The 12,416-nt window shown below is 42.6% G+C and overlaps 1 protein-coding gene across 2 annotated transcripts in view; it reads right to left on the bottom strand.

Moving 5' to 3' along the window:
- The window catches only part of ETV6 (ETS variant transcription factor 6), a 249,944-nt gene that overhangs the window by 198,338 nt on the left and 39,190 nt on the right, over positions 1 to 12,416 (bottom strand). The gene's annotated exons all lie outside the window — the stretch shown is intronic.

The raw sequence follows: 12,416 nt of genomic DNA, 5'->3' as shown, positions 1-12,416 counted from the left end.
AAAGGAATTACATAATTGAGATCCTTCAGTCCAAATCCATCAGGAAGCTCTCCAGCTCAGCCCTCCTAGCCTCCAGGAAGGAAACTCATCACCTCCCAGTGGGTGGTTACAAGGCATCCTGCTAGGCTCTGTGGATCATTCAACGTAACTCCCACAACTTAACATGCATTTCCTTCCATTTAGTGCTTCTTCAGAACTTAAAAAATTTTTGATTAGTCAACTGCACAGTGAAAATCTGGCCACTGGATTAAACCCTCCAGAGGGCAGAGTGTGTGGTTTAAACATCTTGGTATCATTCACACAGGTTTGCCTGTAAATAGTCTTTCATTTTTTTTATATTGAAGACAACTAAGTCAGCCCGTTTTGATCCCCCAAATTTCTCTAAACTTATCTCTTAAAATCCATCTCCTACATCTTTTTTTAAAATTTTTATAAATTTCTTTCTTTATTTTTGGCTGCATTGGGTCTTCGTTGCTGCACACGGGCTTTCTCTAGTTGTAGCGAGCTGGGGCTACTCTTCGTTGTGGTGCGCGGGCTTCTCACTGCGGTGGATTCTCTTGTGTGGAGCGCGGGCTCTAGGCACGTGGGCTTCAATCGTTGTGGCTCGTGGGCTCTAGAGCGCAGGCTCAGTAGTTGTGGCACATGGGCTTAGTTGCTCTGCAGCATGTGGGATCTTCCCGGACCAGGGCTCAAAACTGTGTCCCCTGCATTGGTGGGCGGATTCCCAACCACTGTGCCACCAGGGAAGCCCCTGTCCTACATCTTAAGTTGTTTTAATCTCACTCCTCTTGATTCTCTATATTTATACACACTTTTAAAGCAGTGACTAAAACAGGAAAAAATATTCTAATAAGGAACTGACTAATGCAAAGGTTAGCAAAAGGGTTATTTTCCTTGAAACTCATTTTATTTTTAGTATATTTCAGCACTTTTTCCTCAATCAGCTTTTAGTCAACTAATGACTCTGGGTATTTTCTTTCAGTACTTGTACCAAGAGGTATTTTCCCTTTCTGTATGTGAATGTTTGGGGCCCTCCTGACATATCACTCTTTAAGAGTACTGACTGCTGAATTCCATTTTCTTTAATTTTCCAGAGTAACTGCTACCATTTTATGACTTAGAATATACACTGCATATGGGCAGGGACTATGTCTTTTCCTGTTACGCTGGCTTTCAAAGCACTTCGTGAAGAGCTGAGTTTTTTGCGGACCATTAGAGAAGCTCTGATGGCCGTGCCACTGATTTTTGAGCTTTGTTCTTCAAAGTTTCAGTTTATTCACTCATAAGAAAGCTTGAGTTCTTCAGTTACCAAGACATCACAGGGTGAGCAGAGAGCATTCCCCATGCAGCTTGGCCCATCTGCTCTAATTAAGGTTATATTCCAACTATTCTGTGTGTATTACATACAATCTTAACAATTGTATCTTTCTAGGTGTTAGAGCCCATGTGGAAGACTATTAAAATTACACCCCCCCCCAAAAAAAACCTACGCCCAAAAGTGCATTACTGAGTAGCAAGCCTGGAGGTCGGAAACTGTCCAGTTGTCCTTTATAAATCAATCTCTTCTTGCCACTCTGGTTACAATAAGAACTCTAATGGAAATTTGACAAAAACAAAACTCTCAATTGGCGTTGAAATGATAAGGATTTCAGAATATTAAAAATGGCTAGCTAGGTGGGGCTGGTCCTACGAACTCTGATGTCAACAAACCCGACGCTACTGACCATGAGCAAACTCTTGTCTGTGGCTGCCTTGGTCCAGGCCCTCAGCATCCCTTGCCTAAAACGTTGCAACCACCTTGCTACCCCACTCCCCATGCCCACAACACACACACTGCTCTCCAATCCCCACCTGTCCTACTCAGATCCATCTACCGCTCTGTCAACCCATGGATCCAATCGGGTCAGTCTAACTACATGAAGCGGCCAACTGTTCCCCCGAACCAAACTCCTCAGCATGGTGTTCAAGCTCCTCTAAGTCCCCCACCATCCTCCCACCCCCTCTGCTTTCTACATCCACAGCCCTTGGCTATTCTTCCAACAAACCACACGTTTTCACTTGCCTTGGTTCAAGCTATTCGTGGAATGCTATCCCTTATTTCTCTGTCTTGAACACCTATTCCTCCTTCAAGGCCCATTTGAAGTATCACCCTTCTTTGAACTTTTCTTAAATTTCACTCACAGCCCTCAGCAGATGAGCGGATCCCTTGTGGTACCTTTTCTAGCACTTAGCACATGATACTGTAGTTAGCAGAGTATAGAGTTGTCTCCTCCAGAAGACTGTGCAATCCATCTCTGGTCAGGGGACTTCCCTGGTGGTCCAGTGGTTAAGACTTCACCTTCCAATGCAGGGGGTACGGGTTCGATCCCTGGTCAGGGAGCTAGGATCCCACATGCCACACACAGCCAAAAAACCAAAACATAAAACAGAAGCAAGATTGTAACAAATTCAATAAAAGACTTTAAAAATGGTCCACATCAAAAATATATATATATTAAAAAAAAACCAAAACTCTGGTCAGAAGTAGAGCCTCTGGGCTTCCCTGGTGGCGCAGTGGTTGAGAGTCCGCCTGCCGATGCAGGGGACGCGGGTTCGTGTCCCGGTACGGGAAGATCCCACATGCCACGGAGCGGCTGGGCCCGTGAGCCATGGCCACTGAGCCTGCGCGTCCGGAGCCTGTGCTCCGCAACGGGAGAGGCCACAACAGTGAGAGGCCCGCGTACCGCCAAAAAAAAAAAAAAAACAAAGAGCCTCTGACACCTAGTAGGTGCTCATTTGTTGCTCTGACATTAATTGCCTCAGTTTTGCTACTCAGCTCCCCAGAAGAATATCATTCAGGAAGAACAGGGCATGCTCTTAGGAATGTCATTCTAGGAAAACGCCAAGGATAGATCTGGGAGAAAAATCCGCTTCTGGCTGCAAAAACTAAAAACACTGAAACTCTCAAGTCTTAAAAAGACAACGGCTGACTTAACGGAATGAAATTCTGACACACTACAACATGATGAACCTTAAAACGATGCTAAGTGAAATAAGTCAGTCACAGTACGATTCTACTTATACGAGGCACCTAGAATACTCAAATCCATAGAGACGGAAGGTAGAATGCTGGTTACCAGGGACGCGAGGGAGGGAAGAAGGGGACATTCTTTTTATTTTAATTTTTTAAATTTTTTATTGGAGTACATTTGATTTATAATGCTGTGTTAGTTTCTGCTGTACAGCAAAGTGAGTCAGTGATATATATACATATGTATATATTTATATATATATCCTTTATCATATCCTTTTCCATTATGGTTTATTTCAGGATATTGAATAGAGTTCCCTATGCTATGGAGTCGGACCTTGTTGTTTATCTATTTTATACATAGTAGCTTTTATCTGCTAATCCCAAACTCTTGATTTATCCCTTCCCAACCCCCTTTCCTCTTTGGTTACCGTAAGTTTGTTTTCTGTGTCTGAGTCTGTTTCTGTTTCATAGATAAGTTCATTTGTGTCATATTTTAGATTCCACATATAAGTGATATCATATGGTATTTGTCTTTGTCTGACTTACTTCACTTAGTATGCTAATCTCCAGGTCCATCCATGTTGCTGCAAATGGCATTATTTCATTCTTTTTTATGGCTGTGTAGTATTCCATTGTGTGTGTATAAGGAAGGGGCATTCTTGTGTAACTGGTACTGAGTTTCAGTTGGAGAAGATGAAAAAATTCTGGAGACGGATAGTGGAGACTGTTGCATAACAATGTGAATGTAGCTAGTGACACTAAATTGTACACATAAAAATGGTTAAAATGGTAAATTTTATGTTATGTATATTTTACCACACTTCTAAGCGGGGTGGGGCAGAGACAACAGCTGAGAGCCAAGATAATTAAAATGTAAAAAACATAGACACATGAAGGATAGTAGATACAGTAGATTTGAATCTGTTCACAAACTCTGAGATTCCAGGAATGAGGGCATCCCCCTCAGAGCCTTAAAATGTAAGTTTTAGAAATAATGGTTGGAAGCCCTGAGTTCCACAGTAAGAGTATATGGAATGTACTTTATACCTTTCACTCAATTCAATCAATATATTTTGAGCACCTCCAGTGTTCCAGGCCTCATGCTCGTAGGTGCTGAAAGATAGCCAAGGTTTATAAAAAGAAAGACAAATGTAGTCTAGGAGAAAGTCAGTTCACAGAAGGTTTCCAACAAGGGTTCAGGGAAGGCAACTTCATAAGCATTTAATGAAGGAAGTTGGATGCTGACCCTGGTCCATTTACACCTTTGCATCCCCACCAGGAAGTGAGGAGGGGGCACCTGGTATGCTCCAAGTCCTTCCAGCTGAAGGACTCTGCCATCCTCCATGCTATGGAATATATATATATATATATATACTCTATAGCACAGAATATAGAATATATATTCTATAGCATATGTATGTTTTATATATATATATATATATATATATATATATATATATATATAACAATATGTAATGCATGCTATATGACATGAGGGTGGCCACAACACTTTGGATGTTTGGCTAGATCTGACCCAGTGTGACATTTCCCCCTCCTCTTGACCTCTATCTGCAGCTGCTCCATTCTGCAACTCATGAAAAAAGCTCAATAATCAACAAACCTTCTCTGTATTTTATTTCCCCTTGGTATTTATAGATTTTACAGTATCTTGCAGGATAACTCTCTAGTTTCCAGAAATACAGAAGAAATACACACGGAACTGGATATTTTTACCCTACATTTCAGTTTCTAATACTCCAGTCAAACCTTGCCCATCTCCCAACAAGATCCATCTACATAAATAGTTTTACAGGGTGAAGAAACAGACCTATTCTGCCTTTTCTAGATTATTGGTGTTTTATGGAATAATAAAATGCAAAATGCTGAACTCGAATGTTTTAAATGACTTAATATGAACAAGCTGTAGTCTATCAGCTTTGAGGAGTTTGTAAGTTTGGTTTTTTGGATGTGTATGCAGTAAAAGTGTTATTAGTACACACAAATCCCACTAAATTCTGGTTTCCTTCAATTTGTCCCATATGTCTTCAGGAAAATGAGAAAGCCTGGTTCAAGTAGAAAAGAAAGAACATTGTCCCTCCGTTTTATTAATGCATTCTTAAAGAAACACCCTATTCCAAGTATCCCTTTGCAATACTGCAGTGATTTAAGTATCTGATAAAGGAGAGGGAGAATTCTGAACATGAGTAGCATTATGTTCTAATGCAAAGATCTTCAAAGTAGTAGTACTATGGCAGGAATCCTCCTATGTTCCCACCTAGGTATTTTCTGTCTGCAAACCTTAGGCAGGTTATACAACCCCTAATCCTCAATTCCCCTACCTGTTAAATAGTTTAGTAATAGTTAGTTAACCTAACTCAGAAGGTTATGCTGAGAACTGAACGAGCCTGTGGAGGGGGGGTAAGCTCTGAGCACATATCTGGTGGGCAGTAATTGTATAGAGAATGTTAGTTTTGGTTATTAATCACATTGTATTCTTACTCTAATGCAACCACTGGCTGCTCTGCAAATTTCTGGAGCTTCTTAGTTCTCCCTGCTCCTACCTTCCCTTACAAGGGTAACGGGGGAAACTGAGGTTACATCCATAATGAAATTTGAACTGTAGGAAAACATCAATTCCCTTGCTAGTTTTGAAGGTACAAGTTGCCATGTGTGGGGTGCCTGTGTTGGGAGGCCCACAAGATAAGGAGCTGAGGGCAACCTCCAGCCAACAGCCAACAAGAAACTGACACCCTCTGTCCTATAACCGCGAGGTACTAACCTGCAAACAGAGGCAGATTCTTCCCTAGTCAAGCCTCAGATGAGACCACAGCCCTGGCTGACACATGAATTGTGGCCTTGTGAGACCCTAAGCAGACAATCCAGATAAGCTGTGTCCAGATTCCTGCCCCACAGAAACTGTGAGATAGTAAATGTGTGTTGTTTTAAACCACTAAGTTTGTGGTGATGTATTATGCAACAATAGAAAACTAATATTAATATGGGGATTGGGAATGCCAGCAGATACACACAGTACAAAACACATACACACACAAACACACACACACAAGGATTCCTATGATTTAATGTCACTGCTGCAGTGATTTAGCTTATTGGAACACTATGGTAGGAAAGGACAGTAAACCAAGGTATTTAGGAGCAAATGGGAACAATCTTCTCCACAGAGATGGGGTATGGAAAAAAAAATTACAGCTTTCTGTGGCATTTCACCAAACGAGTAACAACCAAAAGGTTTTGTTTTCAATTTACTTTCAAATTAGGTAAGTCAGCCTTTCTGGAAACCAAATTGGGCAAGAGATTTTGTCAAGGTCCAAATCCTCTTGCCAAATTACATTACCTTATAGGCATGATTGGAATCTCTGGGGACTTAGTGATGGGAAAGGCCCACAAGTCAGATGCCCGGATCCGAGAGCCAACATGCAACTTAGTTCACGTTGAATAAATGGACCCAAACCAGGAAATCAGAAAAGCCTTCTGTTAAGATGTGGGTTCTGATTCATTTTCTAGTTAAGTACTAAAATTTCCCAGTTCCTCTTGCAAAAAGACACGATCCGCCGCTTGCTACTTGCCCTTCCATCTTATCAGTATCTCCATTTAAACCTCTGACCTTTGTTTAATTTGTTAATTAACTTTATTTTTGGAACAGTTTTAGATGTACAGAAAAATTGAGATGATAGTACAGAGTTTCCACATACCCTCTTGCACAGTTTCCCCTTCTGTTAACGTATTACCTTGTTATAGTACATTCGTTAGGATTAATGAGCCAATAATGATACATTATTATTAATTAAAGCCTCTGACCTTAAATTCTTAACCAGTCTGAAGCCTTCTGAAATATTCTGCACAGAATCAGGAAATTCAACAGGTAAGATGGTTCACTGGAGATCACCTAGTCCTATTCTCTAATTTTACTGGAAAAACTGTGAGGCCCATGGAATTCAAATGACTGGCTCAAGTTTAAAAGCAGAATCTTTGTATCAGTACAGACTTTAAACTCTTTCTTGAAAACAGAGAGGAGGAGCTTGTTTCTCTCTTAACGTTGCCTTTTGTCTTTCCTGCATCTGTCTGTTCAGATGCCTGCAGCCTCTGCTAGGCAGCCCCCCTTGCCAGGGAAGCACTTCTGTGAAGTACCAACTATGAATGCAAGGAGATCTCAAGTAACTGCTGGGGATCAAACAGGCTGGGGTGATATCCATCACCCACCAAGGTTCCGCCATTGCTGTCAATGCCTGAGAAATTCCAGCCAAGTCACAGCAACAAAAATAAATTACTGGCTCCACTGCTTAAGTGATGAGCTAAGGTAGATCATAATCATACTCCTTCCACACAGAGTCACCAGCTGCAGCTTGGGGGAAAAGACAGCAAAAAAAAAAAAAAAAAAAACCCTATTCATTCAAATGTAACAAACATTTACAGAGCCACTGCCTACAATTTCTCTATAATTTATCTATCTAACAAACACTGAATATCAATCATGTGTTTCACCACATCACTACCAGAAATGAAAAGATGACGTAAGAAACAGTCTCTGCCTTCAAGGAGTTCGCAGTCTTGCAAAGAAGTCAAATATTTAGCCATTATTATAACAACAGAGACCCTTTATTGAGCATTTACTATATGCCAGGGTGGTTCTAAGTGTTTTAGGTGGATGAACTCCCTCAATGTTCATTGCAGCTCGACGAGGTAGCCTTTATTTTTAATCCCTAATTGACTCACATACACACACACACACAAAGGCATGGAAGGTTGAGTTACCTGCCCAAAGTTCACACACTCAGTGTTTTAGCAAATATTTGCCTGCTGTGTTATACACACTGCTCTGGGTGCAGGGGCGACAGGAGCAAACAAGAGAGATGAGAATCCTGTTCCCGTGGAGTTTCTGTATTAGTGGAAGGAGAAAAATATTAAGTAAAAAATAAGTAGAATCAATGTCAGAGAGTGACAGGTGCTAAAGAGAAAACAAAGCGGGGAAGGGGAACTAAAGGGTGTGTGGAGGGGGTCAGGCAGGTGCTATTTTAGAAAGGTGGCCTAGAAGGGTTTCCAGCAGAGACCTGAGGGGGTCCCGAAGCAGCAGAGTGAGGACTCGTGCAGGCGGCTGTGCTGCATCCTGACACGTACAGCCCTGCCACCATATACAGGGTCAAAAGGGCTAGGGAGAGAAGCTCTGACTTTCCCTCTATTCATCTCCTTAAAAGAGCTCTTTTTTCTCTTCTGATTATAAAAGTAATGTGCCCTTCTTGACAAAAAAATTGATTTAAAAGTGGGTTTTCATGTAGAATCTAAAAAAATTGATACAAATGAACTTCTATACAAAACAGAAATAGACCCACAGACATGGAAAACAAACTTATGGTTACCAAAGGGGGAGCAGGCAAGGATAAATCAGGAGGTTGGGACTAACATATACACACTACTATATATAAAACAGATAACCAACAAGAACCTACCATATAGCACAGGGAACTCTACTCTATATTTTGTAATAACCTATAAAGGAAAAGAACCTGAAAAAGAATATATATGTACATATATATGCATATATACATTATATATATTATATATATGACTGAATCACTTTGCTTTACACCTGAAACTAACACAACATTGTAAAACAACTTGTAAATCAACATTGTCAATCAACATTGTAATCAATTTTTTAAAAAGTGGCTTTTCACAGAAACTTCTATCCCATGGAGGCTTGGCTGAAATCCTTAGAGGGGTTCTCCACATCTGCCATGCAAAGGGCAAGGGAGAGAAGGGCATCATTTAATGGAAGCAGCCCTGGACAAGGATTCCAAAAGCCCAGATCTGGTCCTAGCTCTGCTTCTAACCAAAACGTGCTTCTGAAACCAGAGAGAACCCAGGGCAACTCTGGCGTCCAGCCAGAAGAATTCTAACATCCCACATAAGACACCCCGTGAAAGAGACCCAATCGCTTGAAAGCATGGCCCCTGTGGCTGCTGGTCCCTCCCTCCCTCCCCTCATCACTATTCCTCAGCCTCCTTTCTCCATCCTGTTCTACCCCTGTTGGTCCATATCCCCCACTTCAATATTTAACTCCCATATGGTCGAGAAATCCGTACTTCCATTTATTAGAATCTGTTCGAATCACAATGATTTCCTTTGAATTGGGGTTAGATGTGGTAACATCCTGAAAAGAAAGGACAATGTACCTTCAGTTCACGACAGATCAGTTTGACAAGTAAGAAAATGCCAGAAAACAAAATGTCTCAGATGGGCCTGTCTTCCATATCTTTTGGCAGATTTCAGTAATATCCAGTATACAGAAGTTACACATGCCGTACACTAGGGGCGGTACACCATCCTTACCCCACCGTTCCCCCATTTTATTTTTTTAATCACATGGTGATCTAAGGGAAGAAAAACACAGTGATACACGGACACAAAATGAATGTCGAGCGGAACTGTCTCCCAGCTCCTTGAGGAGAGGGAAAATAACATTTCCGTGGGGAAGGAAAAGAATATTTTTTTCCATGGACCAGCAGGAATAGATCTTCTAAAGAGAGAGATGGGACAAACACACACCAAAGTACATGTGGATAAATTGTTACGACTTTGAAGACCTAAACATATGAGAGCAGAGAGAAGGCTGTAACAAACACAGAGACAATAACCAGGTGGAAAAAGAGTTTTCACTGGGAAAAGTTCCTTAGGGGAGGAGATTTTTCAAGCACTGTTTTGAAATTGAGGGACAGCCACGTTTAGGTAGACATGCCCACTCTGTCTATTTATAATCAACCTCCTTTTTAACCTCGGCACTGAATAATATTAAAAATGTATTAAACATTACAGAAAACAGTCCACTTGGTTTCAAAAATGGGCATCTGACTGGCACAGCTTAAAAGGACGGACTGAATCTTCTTATGAAAGCAACATATGGGCCGAGGCATTGGTGGAACAGTGGTTAGCGTAGCTGGCTTCCAAAGCAACATATGGGTCCAAAATTCAAATCATTCCATAAAGAAACCACTGTAATATATTTTGTGTGCATTACCTCTCATATAACCCTCACAATAACCCAGTGTAGGAGCCAAGTATTAGTGGCCCATTTTTCAGCTGAGGAAACTGAGCCTCGGAGGTTAAATAATACGCCCAAGGTCACAGAGCTAAAAAGTGGCAGAGATGGAGTTCAAACACAGGCAGGTCCATCAAACTTTAAAAGCTGTGTTCTTAACCAGTGTGCTAGGTGAGTACACAAACACAAAGAAATTACAGCTCTAACAAGGCGAACCTAAAATAAAGACTTCCCCCAAAGCATCCAAACTATGACACTACATTGTGCCGTAGCATAATAAAAGGTGTTTCTCTACCACCATGCAGTCAAATAAAAATTTTATTTGGTACAACTCCATCCACCCTCCCCAAGTGTGTGTGTGTGCGCGTGTGTGTGTGCACATGGGGCTGGATAATCTCTCTAGTTAGAGGGAGAACTGGTCATAGAGGACTAGCTGTTTTCTCCGAGAAGAGACCCCTGCTGTCCGTCAGTCCCCTCTGGTGCTCCTCCTTCCCCCCAAATCACTGTTCCCTCTGCTTGTCAGTCTTCGAGGACAGGGGGTCAGTGATGGCCGCGAGTAAGCCCAGTGTTTCATCACTAGAAAGCAAGTATGTGAAAGCAGCCGGGGGCAGAGAGAGAGTCCTGGGGCTAAAAGCTACCGGAAGTAGTTGACTGACTCCCCAGCGTGTGCTTCTGTTACCCCTACAATGGAGTTATCTTGGGCTAATCCCTGGAGAGAAAAACACTACTCCATAACCCCAGACTGGTACTGAATGCTACCGTAGGTGAAACCTGCTGTCCAAGCAAACAGGCTGAGTGGGACCAGAGGTCAGTGGGATCTTCCCCCTTCCCTGGGCACATGCCCAGGCCTGCCCTCTTAGCCAACCGGATATGCCATGAGGGGAAGGGTGATGGACATCACTAAGTACCAAAGACCCAGATGACCGGCATGGGGGTGGGGTGGAGCGTGGGCGTGAGTGGAAATGACCTGGCTCTATCTCCAATTCTCGAAGCTGAAGACGCTCCCCAAACACAAGCACGTTTGATTTCTCACCTGCCTCTGCTTAACTGAGCGGGGCATGTTCTAGTCAAAGCCAACCGCTTGCCAGGGCCCGAGTGTGCCACATCCTCCAGGCCTCTAACTTCCCTGAAATAGTCCACCCCTCCCTCCTTCCCAGTCTACCCTGTGAACTCTTGCTCATTTCCCAAATATCAGATCCAACACTCTCTCTCCCTCCCGCCCCCGGAAGCCTTCTCTCCTAGGGAGAGGTGAGCTCCCTTCCTCTATGACCTACGTGTTACGGCACATGCCATAATGCATTAAAATGCTCAGTTTAGAAACATCCTCTCCCCACTAGATAAGAAGTTCTTTAAGGGCAAGAACCATGCCTTATTTATTAAGATGGAGCCTGCCTGGTTGGTGGCAGGTGCTAAATAAAACAATGCAAAGAACTGACTTGAGTAGACACACAGAAGCACCAAAAAAGACTGGTCCCAGAGGGATATGGTTTTACCTCCAAAGAGTTTAAAATAAGACAAAGTCAGCAAGCATTGACTGCATCGAAGCCATGTATAAAGAAAGCGCCTGCCGGGCGCCCAGAGTCGTTCCAAGCCTCGGGGTGGGACCGGGAAGATGGTCGGAGGAACAATGTAGAAATAAGACGGTGTCTTGTCTCTAAGTTCATATGCTACTTCTTCACACCAAACTGAAATAAAAAGCACAGGGGACTTCTCTTCCCACAAATGTTCCTCCAGTTCACAGTACTGCTGGTTTCAAAACAATGAAGTCAGATACACAAAGTAATCCCTTGCACAGGGACAACTGATTACACGTACAAGAATAATTATAGCAAACATGTTCGAGGTAGCCAAAATCCCAGCACCAACCTGTGTGTCCATCAACGGGAGACTGAATGACTAAATGGTGTATCATCACACGATGGAACATTCTAGAGCAGACAAAGCAATGACCTACACTGACATGGAGCAATGCAGATGAACAACAGCAGTAAAAACATTAAGTTAAAAAGTCCCCAAAGGGCTTCCCTGGTGGCGCAGTGGTTGAGAGTCCGCCTGCCGATGCAGGGGACACGGGTTCGTGCCCTGGTCCGGAAAGATCCCACGTGCCACGGAGCGGCTGGGCCCGTGAGCCATGGCTGCTGAGCCTGTGCGTCCGGAGCCTGTGCTCCGCAACGGGAGAGGCCACAACAGTGAGAGGCCCGCGTACCGCAAAAAAACAAAACAAACAAACAAAGTCCCCAAAGATTATATATAATCTGATACCCTTTTTATCAAGTTAACAGACAACTAAAATGAGATACACTTCTGTATCGATACATACTTTTTATATGTTTCATGTAGTCCTTTTCA

The sequence above is a fragment of the Mesoplodon densirostris genome, chromosome 11 (assembly GCF_025265405.1).
Source record: "Mesoplodon densirostris isolate mMesDen1 chromosome 11, mMesDen1 primary haplotype, whole genome shotgun sequence".
NCBI classification, from domain to species: domain Eukaryota; kingdom Metazoa; phylum Chordata; class Mammalia; order Artiodactyla; family Ziphiidae; genus Mesoplodon; species Mesoplodon densirostris.
Note: the sequence above shows the minus strand (reverse complement) of the source record. Positions and strands in the feature narration are given on the sequence as shown.